Genomic DNA, 19,501 nt, shown 5'->3' with positions numbered 1-19,501 from the left:
TCTGGGGCACTGTTAGGCAGACTGGAGTTTGGGCACATGTGAGAAAGAGGTGGCTGACCTGAACGCTGCTGCACTGGAGACAAGTTAAATGCAACCAAATCCGCAAACTGATGATGTGCATCAAGTTCACAGCTTGTTCTTTGCAAGTGGATGTGAAGGAGCTCAGAGAACTAGTTCAGATCAGTTGTCAAGAACAAACGTGCTCAGCTGAGCTGACCTGACATGCCCATAGGGCTGGGTCTCAGCAAAGAGCATCACTCCCGTACTTCAGAGCATCATGTGGTCCAAGGCACCAGCTCTGCCCAGGAGCTGGATAACCCCTTGGGCTCCAGGCTGCCGTGGCCTTCAGAGCAGCAGTACATGGCCAACTAGTGACAAAGCAGCTCAGGAACATCTAGACCACACCACAGTCCTCACAGTGATGGGAACACACTGAGATGGGGGTGTGTAAGAGTCAAATGTGATTTTAGGACTGTATAAACGTAACTACTCCTACATACAGTCCTAAAATTACATTGGCCCTTTGAAGGCAACCATGAGGCTGATGTGTCCCCCCATGAAAACGAGTTTGACAGCCCTGCACTAAGATGCTGTTTGTTCTTTATGCAGGGGTGGAAGGCAGGATACAATGCTTCTGAGACCCCATCCCAGCAGTAAATATCATCCTGCCACTAAACTGATAGAAAAGCTGAGGGCAATAAGGGCAAGTCCACACTTCAAACAGACTAAAGCACGGATTCCCCAAGGTTAGCCCCACAGTTCAGCAGCAGCACAGATATGTTGCTCCCAGTACCCCGGCTGCTGTGGCACAGACTGGCTGCAAGTATTTTATAAAGGAAAGTGCACAGCCAAGCCAAGCAGAGCTCCATCTCTCCTCAGCAGCATGCCAGCCCCTCCAGCCCAGCACTCCTCCCTCAGCTTCCTCCATCTGTGCACGGGCCTGGAGGCCAAAACGAGAGGAGCCTTCCCAGTTGCAGCTTTTGGAGCAGGCCAAAGTCTCTGTATGTTGTGAGCTGTGAAATATATGAACTCCCAGGCTTTACACGAGCCTCACTCTTCTGTGCAATATCATATGGCTTTCAGATTTGTCTGCCCTGTCCACCTCTCCCATGTGTTTCTGATAATTGCTTACACATGGAGGGGTTTCTCTTGGTTGCCCTTAGAAGGGACCTGCTGTTGTTTCCCCTTCTTAGATGAGGCTATGGACATACACATCACTTTTATTGGTGTATTTTATTGCCCCTGCTTTACAACGCACACCACCAGTCGCCCCAGCCTTCTCTTTCAGTCTGCTGTTTGCTGTTGCCTCTCTGTTAGGTCTCCTCATTCCCCATCTTTCTCAGTCGAAACGTTAACAGGGGCCCCCTAATTAAGAGAATGCCTTATAAATCTCTCTGCATCCAAATAAGATCCAGAGCCTGGCTGGGGAGACGGAATCTGGAGACAGTGGGTAGGTCTGGCATTCCTCAAGTTGCACACAGGATTTCTTTAGCATCGCTCTTCTTGGCACGTGAGCTTGGGTCTCGGCACCGGCAGCGTGCTGATGCCGAGACCCAAGCTCACATGCCCACTGCTTGCATCAAGCACCTAGGAGAGATGGACTTGACACCACCCACTTGGACGCCGAACCTTGGTTATACAAAGCAAAGGCCCAAAATGAGACGCTGACCCTGCAAGGAGAGGCAGCGACCCCATCGAGGGCTCCTCTGCAGGACCCTGTGGTGCGGTAGAAGAGGTGAGTAGCAATATCTAGCAATATCTCCCTCAAAAAGCTGGGGATTCGTGCTCTCTCATAGACACGGCCAACAGACCCTTGGGTCAGGAGGTGAGCTGCATTCAGAGGTTCTTCTGTCTCTGCCAGGGCACATCCTGGAGAACAGGAGGCTGAGGGGAAACCTTATCACTGTCTACAAGTACCTGAAAGGAGGTTGTAGCATGGAGGGTGTTGGTCTTTTCTCCCAAGCGGCAAGTGATAGGACAAGAGGAAATAGCCTCGAGTTGCACCAGGGGAGGTTTAGATTGGATATCAGGAAAAAATTCTTCACGGAAAGGGCTGTCGGGCATTGGAACAGGCTGCCCAGGGCAGTGGTGGAGTCACCATCCCTGGAGGGGTTTAAAAGTTGTGTAGATGAGGTTCTTAGGGACATGGGTTAGTGCTAGAGTTAGGTTAACGATTGGACTCGATGATCTTGAGGGTCTCTTCCAACCAGAATGATTCTATGATTCTGTCCTACCCTCAAACCGCCCCCAACCAACCCAAAAGCCAGAATGAAGGTTTCTGCTATGATATCCTGCCTGGATACGGCTTTGTGCCCAGTTTCACACTGACTGGTGCGAGGCAGCTCCCAGCTCAGCACACCCATCCCACACCTTGCCCATCACCCAGGCCCCCATGGAAGCACCTAAGAGGTTTGCCCTGATTCAGGGCTCCTGGGCTGCTCCCTGCTCTTTCCATTGATGCCATGTGAGCACAGAGGACATAGGTCTTAACCCAGGCAATATCACCCTGCTGAGACAGCAGCCTGTGACTTACATATTGCACCATCCAAATTATGCATCTAAAGCAGAAGGCCTGAATGCAGCCCTCAAAACTCACAGTAACACCAAGCACCGCACTGAAAACCTGTTCCTTGTGGAAGAGTAGCGCTGCAGGCAATATAACTCTAAAAGCACAAAGGATAATAGTGGCTTGAGACATAAAAAACCCCACCGCACTAAATCACCAGGTTACTTTTGTCCATGCTTGCCCACAGTCCTGACTTTTGATCAATACTGTGCCTGCCCAGGGACTTCAGCTCAGCCTCCAGTGGTGTCTTTGCATCACACTCGCACACAATAATTTCCTTGGTGTTCACATTGCTGGAAATGCAGTCAGTGCCAGAATTCCCCGATACCAAATCCCTCCTTGGGCCAGTGCCCAGTGCTCTGAAAAGGCTGTCAACATCTGGAAGCAGTGATTCTGCACATCTGTGAGACCCTCAGAATTACAGGATGGAGAGAGAACTACCTACAGGATTACTTATGTTGATAATTAAATCCCAAATAGCAGGACACTAGATGTACTCACCTCTCCTAACACCGCAATATTTGAACTATCACATGACCCATACGTGATGGAGAAATATATGGAAGTTTTGCTTGCACTTGTAACAGAAGTACAGCTGGGGAGGCTAAGCAGGTAGGATGAATCTGAAGAAAACATCTCTAATTATCAAGGGACTGATTTTAAATCTCTTATTCATGCTGAGTAGTAATAAAGCAGATCATTGCACCGGTTATCAGCATGACTCAGGGTACTGGATCCAGGCTTTAACCACAACCAGGACCTCTAGGACCAAACCAGGGTCACATAAAGCTTCTCCAGACGTCCCACAAACTTGGGAAACCCGTTTACCCCTCAGGCTTCACAAGACATGGCATTTCTACTATCTACAGCAAGACACCTTCATGCTTCTAACATACTGTTTTTCTGGATGCCTGGTATGCAGGAGCACAGAAGAACAGTTTGTGGTTTTAGTTGGGTTGGAAACATTCCTTGTTCATCATCCTGGCATAATTTAAAACACAACATACAAGATACCTTGCTCCAAACCGTGTGACACTGTATCTTTAATGCACATTCTTTCTTTAAGTCATTAAAGTTTTTACTACTAATGAAGTCCTGCTTTCCTGGCAGTGGGGTCTGATTTAGCAGAACCAAAGGAAAAAAAAAAAAGGTCAAGAGGCTCTGTGAGCCTCCTCTGCTCTTCTCCCATCAGCATCACCCAGCCCGTACCAAGGCAGGGGGGCTCTGCTCGATATCGCACCCCATATTGCAGCTTCAGCCTGGCCCAGCCGGAATTTTGCAGACACATCCACACACACATCAGAGGTGTCGGAGTCAAGGAGAATTTTAAAAAGGATCTACTTCAGTTGCTGGTTTTGTGTACAAACACCTCCTGCTTGGCTCAAGGACTACAAAAATTCAGAGAGGAATTACTTAATTTCTGTATGTTTTCCTCTTCTATTATATATGCAAAATTCAGCCCTTGATAGCCAAGATCAGAGATCTTGATCACCCCAGCTGCCCCAGGAGCTTGGAGAAATGTTTCCCCACGGTGACTCTGAACAGAAAAGACATCCAGACCAACAAAATGCTGCTGATATCGGCTATAGAGCAGCAGAAGCCACCTGTACACACTGCAAGGGCCATCCTGCTGGACGTGATTTACACATTACAGACAGATAACAATTTGCACAAAGAACAACATTTGCAACCGTAACGTGAAACACGAGGTAATGAGGCTTTCTGACACGTATCTCTTTGATCCGAGACCTCGGCTCATTCCAGTTGTTTTCTAAGTCATCACAGACAAATGCTGTTGTGTATTTTCAATGACCTCAATCAAAAACTTTCCCAAAATCAGAAGCTTACAGGACAGCTTACAGGAAGCTTACAGTGCAGCAGCCTTCAGAAATACATTTTGGACAGGGTGGGGCAGATTTTTGTTCTTTTTGCTAGTGAATAAACCCATTATGTGGACAACCAGCATTGAAATGAGGAGAGATCCGAGTTCAAAACAAGGTTTTTGCTTTGCTGTAAATCCTATTTATGGCTTAGGGTGCAGCTGATACGCCGTTAGCTTTTATTTCATTGATAATTCTGTGATTGTAGTTGAAACCTTGCAATTTAATGAGCTGATGTTATTACTCATACTGTGTGGCCATCTGGAACCAGTTTGGCCAGAGAGCCCAAAGCACCAAAAGCCACCTGTAATGCATTAAGCCTCAGCCCAGTACCAGCTCCGTGGATTTGAAAAGCCAGGCCTGCATAAATACTAACCTGTGAGAATGTAATTGGAGAAGTGATATTTAAGAACTTATAGTTTGCCAGAAAGGCTCATTCTCAGGGGAATGCACGCGGAGGCTTAAAGTTTAAAGCCAAGCGGTTTTTAGTTTCAACATTGTGAATCAAGAAAAATCATTGCATATGGATGTCGTTGGACTGTCCAAACCGCTAGGTCTATCCAAACAGGCCAAGCTGTGCCAGAGCTTTTCAAAACCAAGGCTCCCTCCTAGCACCTGAGCCTCACGTTACACATGTTGCTTATTACTGAGGTACCATCTCGAGACATCGCTCCAAAGGGACCAAAGAAATAAAGGGTAAATGTTTCATAATGCTTTACAGTCACAAAGAACATGCGGCTGCCACAACCACAAAAAAAAAAAAGAGTCACTAGAGAGATCTCATGGACACAACAGATAACAACCAATGATTTGGAAAGGCACAAAACAGCATCTAAACACCCCAACAAAACATTCTACTGAATATCGTGATCAGATACAAGCTGCCTGTGGACCAGAAAAAAAAAGAGGCAGAGCAACTGCCTTACCTGAAAGTCCCCACGGTGTCCTGAGCAGCCCCTTCCTTGGTGACCTTCTCCCCGGCCAGCGCTGGAGCTGCTGGTGGCTTTGGGACTGGTGCAGCAAAAGGGGAGGCTCTGTTGGCAGAGACATAAATTAACATGGTTACCCTCTGCTCGTTAGCTGATTTACATCAGCTGGGAGCGTGAGTCACTACTCCTATTTCAGAGATTTGGGTAACATACAATTCAAGTAAAATACATTCTTCTTCTTTTGATTTTTCAAAATCCTTTTGGTGTTTCGATGGTTAAAAATAGGTTGGGAATTGTTTAAAAGTTATCCAAAGACCACAGTTCAGTTAAAGACACACAAAGCTCTGATGTTTCAAGGTAGGAGTGCAAATCCAAACAAACAGAGATGCCTCAGCCATTGCGAGGGTTTTAATTTATTTTCTTCCTGTTTGTCCTGCACAAGGGGACTTCACAGAGCAAATATAAACATTTGTTTTCTCATACACACTTTCTTCTTCTACCAAACTAACAGTGGGCAGACAACTCAACCAAATCTCTGCACTACTCCTCTTTATTCAACCACAGATACTTCCTAGTGTAGCTTCCCCAATCACAAGCCTTTGGAGCAGGAAACCCAAGCCACAAAGCAGCACATTCTGTGCTCACCAATAGTTATGCCATGGTCCAGAGGGCCAGCCAGAATGGAGAATTTTCCTCCCCCCACCCCACCCCCAGATCTGTAAGAATTGTTGAATTTGAGAAAGAAAAAGTATCCCTTGCTTTTCCCAGGTTGTACTCACATAATGCACAGACACCTCTTCAGAGGCACTCCATAGATGAGTGGACAATGGCTTCACTGGAAGAAGAGAGAAGACTAAGTGCTCTTACTTCTGATGGCCTCCCTCATCCCCACATGATGGAGTTATTCTCCATTGAGCTCCAAGACCTCCACACACCACAGTTAGACTTGGAGGCTGGTAAAATGTGCAGAGTCAAAACTTTCTCCTCGAGGGCGTCTGCTGCAACAAGGGCCCACCTATTCAAAAGCGCTTAGTCCCACGGATTTCCACCTGAAGCTTCCTGAAAATAAGAGTGGAGCTCCAAAGTTATCCAGAACACCTCGTTTATGAAGTCTCCTTTATCTGAGGTATTTGGAAATCACTTCTAACGTGGAACCGAAACGGTCCACTGTTTCTGCACAAGCACTTACCATTTCTTTGTGATGTCCCAGTAACACGGTGACTCCCACATCTGAACATGGTTGGGGTAGAGCTCGACGTGGCAGAAGACACGTGTGCTGCAACAGACAGTGCCCACAGGGAATCCTCTTCTCTCCGGTAAATACAGGCCTGTTGGAAGACACAACTGGGTGCATGAGCATTTTGTCTTAGAGGAGAGCCTGTAAATGTTTCACGAGGTTCATGTAAGCACATAAACATCGTATTTGCGTGAAAATCACATTTTGTTCAGCGTCATGTGCATTTTACCCACTCAAGATACATTGCAAGAGCTCAGCATGGCCAGCATCGTCCAAAGCTCAACTATCACTGTCTTGCCTGGAATTAGTTTGTGTTTTATTTATTATTTTTAATGCATTCTGGTGACAGGAATTAATCCATTTTCGATGGAGGCTGGAAGGACCTTTATTTTTTTTTTTACCCTGCATAATCCTGAAGTGCTTTGATACTCACAAACAGTCACAAAAAAAAAAAAAGGACACGGAGAATTTTTTCTGACGTGGTTTTGATATAAGCAATGCAATGCAATATAAAAGAGCGTCTCCAGAAAGCCCATGATAACAGCGAAAATGTGAAGAGGTTTGATTTTAAACCCCAAAGTGTGGTGGAAGTATTAACCAGGAGCTGCAGAGAGGTTGCGCATTCCTGAAACGCAGACTCTTTCCAATCTCACCCCTTTCTGGAAAACATCCCAAACTTTTCCTCCTCCCATCCCCATGGCCAGGTAGAGGCTGCAGAGGAGGCGGCACATGCTGGGGACCATGTCCATGGAGAAGAGGGTTGTCCCCTGGGCACGTTGACCAAAGCTCCTGAGACCCACCACAGAACACAGGGAATAAAAACAAATCCTGAAAGAAGGTCTGAATTTCCATGCAGACGTGTGAGAGACAGATCTGGTGGCTGCTCACTTTTCATTTATTTTCTTTGTTCTGTGTCAGAATATATGACGATACAAATCTTTCTGGCTTGCAGACATAAAGCCTTTTTTGTGGAACAGTAGATACTTATTTCTTCATGATCCTTCAGACTCCTCCTTTTTTTTCTTTCAAATTTCAGTAGATTTTTCAGTATTTTGTGGTGGGGTTTTGAGTAATTCAGAGCATAAAGCTATCTAAGGAATTTTTCTTTGTAATAGATCTTCGTGGGTTGACTTCCTGCAAACATACTTGAGTGAAAGCTCCATCAAAAATGCTACTGTCTCTTAACTTGTGTGAAGATCAGGATGGGAGAATAAAAACCCACAAAAATTTTGAAGACTTCACAAAAACATTTAGAAAAGTTACTGAAAATTCCCCAGTATTTTCTGGGAATTTTTTTTTTAAATCAATGTTCTACCTTTTCCCTGAAAGGTGTTTGTGGCTTGGACTGTGAAAGAAATCTCTCTTGCCAAAATGTTGTTAGTCTGAGCATTCATAACTCCATTTACATGGTGGCAACTGGGTGAAATATCATATCATCCCCCACGATTGCTGCATGCTGTTGGAAACTTTAGGCTTCTGCCCTAACATTGAACCTCCAGATAAGTCCTAGTTCTTCCCTACTTTTTATTTCAAGTAATTCTCTTCCTCCGAAGCTTTTCATTTTTTTCTCAACATCTCAATCGAGACAGGCATCCCACCTGTGCCTATTTGCCATTTCCCCAACCATGACAGCATCCTCCCAACCTCCACTATCACTGTTCCACTCGCGTTTCTTTGATGTATAAGATTTCTGAGGCTGGGATGGAAAAGTTTTTATTCCAAACATGTTTCACACTTAATCAGCCTCAGGAAAAAATAAAAAAGAAAAATAAATAAAAAATTAAAATTTGTTAGTTTGTTTTATTTTTTTAAAAAAGCAAGATTCTCGGGAAGCTTGGTTTGGAGAACATCAGCCACACCGCTTTGAAAGCCTTCGACTGGCTGATAAACCTGACAGTGAACAGTGCCACCAGCTCGCTGCCGGTGACAGCTCCCGTTCCAGTGACAGCGGCGACATCACTCATGTCAGTGGCCTCTGAGCAGGGACCTTACATCTGGGCAGAGTCTTACATCTGGGCAGGAACAACCCCAGGTTCCAGTATAGGTTGGGGAATGACCTATTAGAGAGCAGTGTAGGGGAAAGGGACCTGGGGGTCCTGGTGGACAGCAGGATGACCATGAGCCAGCACTGTGCCCTTGTGGCCAGGAAGGCCAATGGGACCTGGGGTGTATTAGAAGGGGGGTGGTTAGTAGGTCCAGAGAGGTTCTCCTTCCCCTCTACTCTGCCCTGGTGAGACCTCATCTGGAATATTGTGTCCAGTTCTGGGCCCCTCAGTTCCAGAAGGATAGGGAACTGCTGGAGAGAGTCCAGCGCAGGGCCACAAAGATGATTAAGGGAGTGGAGCATCTCCCTTATGAGGAAAGGCTGAGGGAGCTGGGTCTCTTTAGCTTGGAGAAGAGGAGACTGAGGGGTGACCTCATCAATGTTTATAAATATATAAAGGGTGGGTATCACAAGGATGGAGCCAGGCTCTTCTCGGTGACAACCAACAGTAAGACAGGGGGTAATGGGTTCAAGCTGGAACACAAGAGGTTCCACTTAAATGTGAGAAGAAACTTCTTCTCAGTGAGGGTGACGGAACACTGGAACAGGCTGCCCAGGGAGGTTGTGGATTCTCCTTCTCTGGAGACATTCAAAACCCATCTGGACACCTTCCTGTGTAACCTCACCTAGGTGTTCCTGCTCCGGCCAGGGGGGATTGGACTGGATGATCTTTTGAGGTCCCTTCCAATCCCTAACATTCTGCGATTCTGTGATTCTGTGAAACTGTGACCTGGGTCCCTTCAGGACAGGGATACCCAAGCACAACCTACAGCAGATGTGTTCCCCTGGCAGCCAGGAGCCACCCTCAGAGCAGGGTCCAAGCGAAGGTGCTGTTTGCTTTGCCGTGTTATCTCATATAAACCGCTCGGATTTGCTCTAGGAATAACAAAATGCCTTGCTGCTTTGTTTGCGTTTTATTCACTCACGGCTAGGATTTCCAAGAGCTCAGAAGTGTGGGCACACAGATGCTGCTCTGCAGTCAGCCCAGCATTTGGCTTTCAGAATAAAATTCAACTTACACTCAATGCCTACAAGGAAAGAAAAATAAGGAAACCCATCTAGATTAACTGGCTCGTTCAGTGTCCCACAAGTTTTCATTCACAGCTTTTGCTGCCAGCGTCGCACCATTACAAATTGAACGGTTCAAAGCTTTGTTTCTCCAGAGGCTTTTTCCTTCATATAAAATACAAGTTATTGCAAAGCATCCCCATGGCACCACGCCAGCCGACATCAGCCATCTGCATTCACCAGAGCAAGGAGCTCGCTTGTGCTTAGCCAAAAAAAAAGGGGGAAAAAGGTTCATTCATGGACCACACAGTGTTAAGCAGAGGTACAAGGGCTATGTGTGTCCTGGTTGCCTGCTCAGGGTCACCTCCAAACCTCAGCAGCACCTGGGCCACCTGCCTTAGCTCCAATCCGTCCTGTGCGCTGCTGTGATTTTCTCCAGTGGTCCCAAAAGCCAAAGTAACCCCCCCACTCCACACACAAGTGCCTCTTCCAGTGGCAAAACCAAATTTCTGGGCTCAGGTCTCCACAGAGAGACCAAACCTGGCTCAGCTTTTCCCAGCAGCTCCTGCAACACAATTTGCACCTTGTTCCCTTCTCTCATGTAGTGCATAAAAACCTGGAAAACAAAACACCATGATTTTATAGACAACATGGGAAAAAAACCAAACCAAAACAGAGAGCTTGTGTGACACATCATGGCTTGCCCAATCATTTTTGCAAGATATTGTATCTTTACACCCTAAAATGCTCTACGTGAATCTCTCCATGTCAGTCAAAATCTGCCTGTGCAGAGCAGCATAGGGGAGAAACCCCTTTTATTCAGGACAGATTAGAGGTGACCAGGGGGAGGGATTTCCACCATTTTTCATTGAGCATGTAAAATATTTGATTACTGGTGTAAAGCAATAGGAAACTACATCTCCACCATAACAAAAACCAAGCACCATGTTGCAGACCCACGAGCATTTACCCTGTTCTTGTTCTGGGCTTGCTGCTGCTACTATGCACTGTCATTCGTCTACCAACCAGCAACTTCCACTCCCACTTGAAAAAAATAGCCTAACATTTCAAAAAAATAGCATTCCGTATACAGAAACACATGTTTCTCTGTAAATATTTAGAGAACATGTGAATCCTCAAGAGAACAGGGCAAAGTGGTGAGAGCGTCAGCAATCGCTCTCGTTGCTTTCCAAACCCCAAACACAAACAGTCACAGCCTTTCTCCATGTCTCGATTCTTCTTGCAGTGGCCCCCATGCATCCCATCGCCGTGGCGTGGGGATGCTCAACACGTCACTTGACACTTTATGGGACTTTTAAAACAGCAGGTGTGCAAGATGCAACCCCCGGTCCGTCAGTGGGGATGAGAGGCTTCATCCAGTCAAAGAAAACAAGAAAACAAAACAAAAATGCTCCTTTTCACGGCTTGCAGCTGGTTGTGAAAAGGCTGGAGATACGGAGCCCTCCGTAACCTCGGGGTCTTCCGCGGGCGGCGGATGGGAGGGGAGCGGGCAGCCTCTGTCTCCCTGGAAGTGCTTATCAAGTGGAAGGAAGTTATAATAAAATTTACTGCAGTTCCACAAAGTACCACTGTTTGTGTGTTATTAATCACTTACACGGGTCCCCGTCAGAGGAAATGGCAGCCCCGACAGTGATTTATACGCTATTTAGATAACCCGAGGGGAGCGCGTTATGAGCTCCGCGCCCAGGCTGTTGTCCGCCGAGGGGCGTCCCCTTCTCCAAACACCCGGGGGTCCCCCTGGACCCTCCCTTTTACCTTCAAAGCCACCGCGCGCCTTATCAGGGCCACCACCAAAGCAGGCACTTTCCAAACGCATCCAAATGCAGCAGCTTTTCCCATCACCGGCAGATCAAACAGTCCCTCCTGCCTGCAAACAAAAACTCTGGCTGGAAAACAAAGTGGCCATTCCCCACTTCGAGTCCTGGGGGACACCAAGTGCAGGCGGGGGGCAATGCTCCTGCTCCCGCCCAGTGCCCACCCCATCCCCTGCCTACCCCAGCATGGAAAAATCCCATTGGGATGTTCATTTTGCAGTGGAAAAATTGTTAATCATAAACGGAGGGATGTCAGTGCCCTTCCAGGAAAAAAAAAAAAAGAGAGATATTTGCATATCTTATGTTTTGAAAACAACCTTTTTATTTTAAAATACAGCACTGGCAAGCGTGGGGTGCAATGTGCTCATGCAGCAGCAGGTGTTGGGGTTGCAAGTGTTTCTGCAGCGCTGCCCTGGGCTCCAGCCAGAGCCCCGCAGCTGCGCAGCCCCGTGCGACGCAGGGACGACAGTGCAGGAGGGACCAGACAGGGGATCCTGCTCTCTTTGCTGCCACAGAGACCCAGGCTCACCACCTTACAGCACTGCATTTCTCCTCCCGACCATTCCTCCAGCGAAGCTCTTCCAGCTCCTCATCCCTCACCCCACAATTTGGGTGCTCTGGCTGCTGCTCCATCCTGTAGGATGAGGTCTTGCTCTGTGGTCTGTTCTCAGATGCACAAGAAAGGACTCTCAGGACTCAATCCTCAATCACTCTTTCTCCAAAAATCTCCAAACCTTCTGTTTCTTCCCCACACCTCCCCCTTGCTTTCTCATTTAGGTAACTTCAGAGCAGCAGGAAGGCCCAATTTTGCTCAGTCTGAACCGAAATGTTCTTCTGCACAGAAAAACATTCAAATCTCTCTTTCCATCCTGATTTTTTTTTGTCCCCCCCTATGACATGGAGGTTTATGTATCCTTGAAAAACCCACGTCCCTGTTTCTGAGGGAGCCCGGAGGAAGCAGTTCGGGGGATATGGCAGCAGCACAGCTCGTCTGAGTTTCAGTAGAAGGGTTGTTTTCCTTGCCCCTAATCTCTTCTGTGTATCGCATTTCCTCTCTGTTTCATAAATGAACAAATTTACTGTAATCATTAGAGTTTTACTCCAAAATTAAAGGCAGGCTAATACAAAACTATGCACATATTAACTTTGACTTTGCTTTTGTTAGGTCAGATGTTTCTTAATCAAAACCATATTTTTTGCAAAGTCTGGTGATTTTAGGCACCTATTAAAAAAAAAAAAAAGAAAAAAGGAGTTAACCTTCCATTAAATATTCACCTTTCTTCATCATAAACAACCCAGCTCCAGATCAATGGTGTTGACGTTTGCTTTCGCAAATGCAAGTGTTTGTTTCTGTCTTTTTGTAAACAGAGGTAATGTCCTCGTGGCCTTTTCATTTGAGTTGACATTGAAAAACACACGGTACGGAGACACAACCCAGAAAGCTCTGGCTGCAGAACTGGCTCTTTTGGAGAGGTTCGAAGTCCCACATCAAGGGTGGCTCTGAGGTTCAAGCAGAGCTCCACAGATTAGAGAGCCTGAAATTCAGAAACGTGCTCAGCAGTTCATTTGGAAACCCAGATTTGACACTTTGGCCCCTGCAGCCTTCCAGCTGGTGATGCAGAAATGCAGCCGCATGCTACAGGTTTCAGCCAAGCCCGAGGCAAGCTCAGGACTCAGAAGCATGCATTCCATGGAGTAGATGCCCTCCCTTTTGCCTGGGTGATATAAATCATCATTGCCAAGAAGCCACAGAGCTTAGAGACAAGTATTGGAGAAGAAAAGGCCATCCTGACCTGCAAGTGTGCTGCACCCGGCAGGGACCTCTCACTATGTGCAGTTCAGGTCCCCCCTCCTACCCGATTTCCACCTTCCAGTCCCGTGTGGATGGCTTGGACACCATCAGAGACTTTAAGCAATATCAGAAGCTTATGTTATCTGAAATGATCCCTTATTTTCCCTGGATTTGCAGCTTTCATTAGCCTTCCCATTTCAGAGAATCACAGAATAGTTTGGGTTGGAAGGGACCTCCCAAGCTCCCCCAGTGCCCCCCCTGCCATGAGCAGGGACATCTGCACCAGCTCAGGTTGCTCAGAGCCCCGTCCAGCCTGGCCTGGGATGTCTCCAGGGATGGTTCAGCCACCACCTCTCTGGCCAACCTGGGACAGGCTCTCACCACCCTCAGGGCCAACAATTCCTTCCTCATGCCCAGCCTGAATCTCCCCTCCTTAATTTAAAACCATCACCCCTTGTCCTATCGCAACGGGCCCTGCTAAAAAGTCTGTGCCCATCTTTCTTATAGGCCCCTTATTTATTAGGTCCTGTTGAAAACCTCAGTCGCATTTTTGGAGCCACCATGCCTTTCTAAAGCATGACCCCATGCAGAGGCAAGTGCAGAACTCCTCAGAGCTGTATGGCAGGACTTGTATTTCAGCTTGGTAATGCAAAGTGGTGGCCTCTGTGCCACTGGTGCTATTTTGCTCTCCTACTCTGGAAGCACCAAGGGTCTCCAAACAGGACAATTCCCCCTTGTGCTCGGTATTGCACACCCACAGGTCTGAACACACAGATTTCTCAGCCCTGTATCTGCTGTATTTGCAGGAGGTTCTTTTCCTCTACTCAGGTCAGAGGAAAGGGAAGGCAAACACTGCACGGTGAAACGTGTCCTCACATGGGTCAGGTCCAGGAGCAACAGGGTCAACGTGGAAATACAGGAAGATGCCGGCACTAAGTGAAAGGTTCCCTGCCCATTCCCCCAAAACATACTACAAAGCTTTTGGCTGTGTACATTTCATTGCTCTCAAATTTAGGGTTTGCGCCTGAGGCTGTCAATAGCAATCCCACTTCTTCCCACCTTTCCCCACTCTCCCACGCTGGAGCTCTGAGCCGCGGTCCGAAACGAGCATTAAAACTGCCAGAGAAAGGATTTAACAGCCCAGGAGACCTTACCCACCCGTGGCATCCCTGTCTCTGCTTCAACCACAAGCTCCCACACTGGCCACAGTGCTAAAAATAAATAAGTGCTATTTAAATCAGAAAGCAAGATGTACTTTTTCTCTCGTCCTGCAGGTTCAAGCAGTCGCAGCTAAAATAACTGATTTTTTTGTTGTTTTCCTCAGCTTATTTTAATCCTCATGTGGATAAGTTATGAAATTGTGGTAGCACATTTATTGACACAAAGTATTCATTCAGAAGCGGCAGACCACCAAAAAGCCCCAATTTTATTCATGAAGCAATCCCTCTTCGAACAGAAGCACCAGTTTCACGCTCATAAATAACAACAGGAGAGAAAGAAGAAAAGTCTAAATAAGATGGAGGGAGAGGGCTCAGTAACAAACACAGCTCACTTTTCAAAACAGCTTTACAAAAATGCTGTTTGTACCACAGGTCTCAGCCGGACAACACGAGGAATGTCAGGAATCTCATTTCTAGAGTCCAGTCTTCAGGGAAAAGGCAGTTTTTGAGAAGTACCCAATGATACAATCCTGAAAACAGTTTTATAAATCACAGCTGACACAGCCCAGAAAACAGCTACTTTGGAGCCCCAGCGACCATGGCAGGAGATGTGCTCTTATCCGTTACTTTTGGTCTGTGTCTCTTACAGGACAGTTTACTCCAAGCCCCAAGTGCTTTGTAAGTACCTTTACGAACTCTCCAAACCACCACACTGGGGGAAGGTGTTTGTGCCTGAGCTCTTACATCGGAGAGTTCATTTGGCCGGGGCATCATAAATGAGAGAAAAATAACATTTTTGGGTGGTAGTAACCCTAATTTATTTGCATCAACATGAAAAAATGTTTATTTCTCCTTCCTGAGAGTGTGGCAGCACGAATGACCTGCTCATGGTGAGCACAGAATCATAGAACGTCCTGAGCTGGACGGGACCCACAAGGATCATCGAGTCCGACTCCTGTCCTGCATAGGACAACCCCAAAATTCATACCGTGTGTCTGAGGGCCATTTGTGACTTGGCGACGTTCTTGGTGGCAGTAGTTTGACCCGTTCTGAATCAGCATTTCTAAAAAGCTTTATGGACTTGAGAGCCCATTCTGAAAGGGGGGGAAGCTGGGAGGTTTGCCCCCACACGCGCCCTCCTGAAGGAATCAGGATCTCTCATCTGCTAAGCTGACACGACTCAGTAATGACTTCTCACCAGGTTTGCCTTCATAATTTTATTTCCCCACTTCGTTTTCCTTCTCAGCACACAAAAGAGCTGCTTTTCCTCACTGACTCATTGCCACGCTCCCATGGGGCAGCAGCCAGCACTGTCCCACCAGCATCACCAATAACCAGCAGAGGACAGAAACTGCAGGAACTCACCCCAATTCCCCCCTCAAGGCATTTCCTAATTGTCAGCACCAAGCAGCAGAGATGTAAAGGCATCTACTGCCCACATGAACCCCCACCCCGGCCACAGGATCAGCTGCATCACTAGACTCAGCGCGTCAGCAAGGTATCAAAGGAGACATCCCAAATGAATCTCCAGACCTGCTGGACGTAAACCTCTGTTTGTGATGTGCCTGTGACACAGAGCAGAGACATGACACAGGAGCTTCCAGAGGATGGATGGGCTCATTAACACACTGGCTGTCTCCAGGGAGCTGGTTGGAAGGAGTTGGCTTAAAGGATGGAGGCTTGATGGGCAGGCGGGAAACCTGTGTGCTTCTGCGACATGCTGCAGTAGGGATTTTTTGGTGAAAAATGATGACGGCTTTGGAAGCTGAGAAGATATAAAGTAAGTTGGGATGGTGCCTGCACCGGCATGCCAGCAACGCCAAGAGGAAGCTACTCTTGGAGCCCCATCTCCTTCCCGAAGGAGGGGATGGACTGGCCACAAAGCCACTTTCCCCTCTTCAGTCCCACACCGTCCGTAACAAGGCAAGGAGCAGGGGGAAAACCTGCATGTTCTCCAGACACATCTCACGTCTACTGAACGCCACAGACCCGTGCCCTTGCTGCATCGTTACCTCTGCATGGACAACCTTCATGTCCAACCTTGGTGGTTCTCAAGTTCACCCTCCCTCCCCAAGCCCCCCAGCTGCAGGACATGGAGATGTCTCAGCTGGTGCTGCCCCACAGCTGCAGCCAGAGTTCGGCCCCGCTACCCCCAGCATCGGTGGCTGAATTCCCCTCAGCCGAGTGTTGCCCTAAGTGATTAACCAGACCAGCACCCCCCTGCAGCGATCCAGCTGGACGGGTGACTTGAAAGCAGTTTTGCTCATGACACGCTTGGACTCTGCCTGGTGAGAGCGAAGGGTGAAGCTAAAAACATCATTCACCAGTGAGCACATTTTTGCATTTCAAAGAAAAAACAATTTTACTTGCTAATAAACGATTTGTTTATTTACCCTTTCCTCCCAGAGAATAGCTTCATGGCTGCAAGTCCAGATAACTTATGCTTCTATTTAACTCGCGTGTGACTTCGAGGTCATCCATTCAGGGAAGGGCAGTATTTCTTAGGGTGGTATGGAACAAAAATCGGCTGGGCTCTTGCCAGATGGGAGGTTTGTATCTCCCCGTGCAGAAGACACCCAAGTGGCAGCCTGGCCGGTGGTCACGCGGAACAGAGAGGTCAGGGACCATCCATCAGGTTGGGTCCTTTCTGGGTGAGCAGAGCCGAGTAAAAAAGTGGTTAAGTCACCAGCTTCATCCCTGGAATTGGAAAAGCCATTGGGAGTGGTGTTTTTATGCCGTGCAGTACAGCGCAAGCTGTCAGCCAGTTTGTTTTGTTTGCTAATGTAGCCCAACAAGCGAGTAGTGGCTAAATGTAATCGGTTTGAGAACACGCAGTTCCTGGAGAGGTTTTGAGATATGTCCAAGAGTGACCCCGTTTCCCTGGACTGCTGCAAGGGTTGGGGTTTGGGTTTGTTTGCTTCCCCTTTGCTTTGTTTTTAACACAGAGCAGACCTCATTCATTGTAATGGGAAAACCGAGAGCTCTATTAAAGTCATGATTATGCTGTTGCCAAGTATTTGGGGTGCTGAAGTTTTTTTTAATAAGAAAAACCTCCCTGCCCTCCCTCACAGGTAAACCCGTTAAACATTTTTCAAAGGGCGGTTTTGCTTCCTGTCCCCCTTGTGTCAGAAATGTTGGTTTCACGTGTTGGTTATTTTTAGATGCAAACAGTAATACCTCAGTGATTCAGAACTGAAGCACCCATATTCAGATTTTCAAGAGAAAACAAAATTTTCCAGTGTGACATTCCAGTTTCTCCAGGAGCTCCAACCATTGCTCCAAGAGAAGACAGCAGCGCTTCAGACACCGTCTTATTAATCCTCCTCGCACCTTGGGTGTATAGAGGGTATTAACCCCAATTTACAGATCAGAAAAACGAGACAGGAGGGAGATGAGTGACAGCTGTAATGAACACATTGCTTCACTCAGCCAAGGATTACAATTCATGAACCCCCGGTTCCCAGCTCCCTAATTAGTAAACAACATAGCTCCTCCAATGGACCAGAAATGAATATTTTGGAATAAAGCAAAATATTTTCCTTCAGATGTTTGGGTTCCTGCACAATATCTTGCTACCGAAGGTGATTATGAGCCCTGCTTCTGACACTGTCACCTCTCCTGCTTTGGTTAATGACAAATCCATCTTCAAGGAGGAAAGACCTGCTGTCGCACCACGTCACAGGAGGAAGCATTACAGAAATGTAACTATTCAGCAAATTTCGGGGGATCTGGCTGTGCCGGGGGCTGTTCTTCACATGCTGATTACGGCTCCCATGCTCAGTTTTATTTGCTGAGTGTTTAAGTCTTGCTGCCAATGGAAACCCAGTTTCATCAACAGTTTTTTCTGGCAGGAGAACGTACAATAAATTTGATTAAAAATTAATACCAATCACCTAAGTGGAGATCTGGAGCGTTGTATAACTCTAACAAGTGAAAATCAACACTTGTCTGTAGAGGACATAGTTTTTTTGCATACATTGCAAACAGCACATCTTGGTCTGGGCAAGAACCCCTGCCAGGAGCAATCCCAGTGACCCCACAGCATTACCCCGTACAGCCTATTCCACCCTCGCATCTCTCCTAATAGTCCAGAAGAACAGATCATGGTGCCATGGAAAAGTTTCTGTATTTATGTGGCCAGATCCTACCTACCCATTCCCCTCGAATTATTTCCTATCTCCGCACTTTTAAATCTCAGACTTTCCCAGGCATTCTGGGTTTAACAGAGCAGTTTGCATATTTTCCAGAGGAAAGCTGTTTGTTTGTTTTCCCACTGGAAAAGAAACAACATTCCATAAAAATCTATAAGCTTCACAATTTTTTATAGTAAGAAATCTCCTCTATAAAAAGTATTCTGATTTTCCTGAAATGGAAGGGTCGACATTACTCTGACTGGCACATTTCAACCTCCTCTTTTGTTTGCAATACAATGATACAATTTTAGAGAAGTGAAAAACACTTTCATTAGCGAAAAAACCCCACCAAAACAGTTTATTTTTGGTTTTGAGATTTTCTTCCCCTTTGGAAAATGTTTCCTTTCCTGTAATTTCAGAACGTGTTTTCTCTAATTTCAGGTTTTTTCCATAAATAACAAATGCGATTCCTGTCCTGCTCTACTGCATCCATTATGCAGGGTCCTCCCAGGAATGGCATGCCTCAAGGATTAAAGAGATGTAATGTTTGTAGAGAGATAAAGATTAAGTTCACTCAGTTCTTAGACCTCATGCCGGCACTGAGCACAAGACTGAATTTCACTTTGTATGAGTTATCACAACTGAAACTGCTCTTCGGTGGAAACCACGATGCAACCATCCATTTGCAGTTGTAAAAGTCAATATATTTAAGCCTGCAGTGCATAACAATGACCCCTATGGATCCTCCAACGTTTTTCTTGGATCTGTATAAGCCTGTTTTTAATATATTACTCATCTAAATTGTTCCTGGGACTTGATTATTTGCTGGAGTTAAAATATCCAATCTTTAAAGATTTTTAAACATGTGCACACTGAATTCCCCACTGCAATAAGCTTCATTTAGCTCAACTAAAACT

The 19,501-nt window shown here is 46.6% G+C and overlaps 1 long non-coding RNA gene across 1 annotated transcript in view; it reads right to left on the bottom strand.

Moving 5' to 3' along the window:
- Positions 1 to 6,408: 6,408 nt before the first annotated feature.
- LOC136001286 (uncharacterized) overlaps positions 6,409 to 19,501 on the bottom strand; it is a 37,657-nt gene continuing 24,564 nt past the window's right edge. Inside the window, exons 2-3 of the long non-coding RNA XR_010607763.1 lie at positions 6,565 to 6,703; positions 6,409 to 6,434 (exon numbers count right to left, since the gene is read on the bottom strand). This is a non-coding gene — a long non-coding RNA (uncharacterized LOC136001286). The remainder of the gene's footprint in view (positions 6,435 to 6,564; positions 6,704 to 19,501) is intronic.

Source organism: Caloenas nicobarica, chromosome Z, assembly GCF_036013445.1.
Source record: "Caloenas nicobarica isolate bCalNic1 chromosome Z, bCalNic1.hap1, whole genome shotgun sequence".
NCBI lineage: Eukaryota > Metazoa > Chordata > Aves > Columbiformes > Columbidae > Caloenas > Caloenas nicobarica.
Note: the sequence above shows the minus strand (reverse complement) of the source record. Positions and strands in the feature narration are given on the sequence as shown.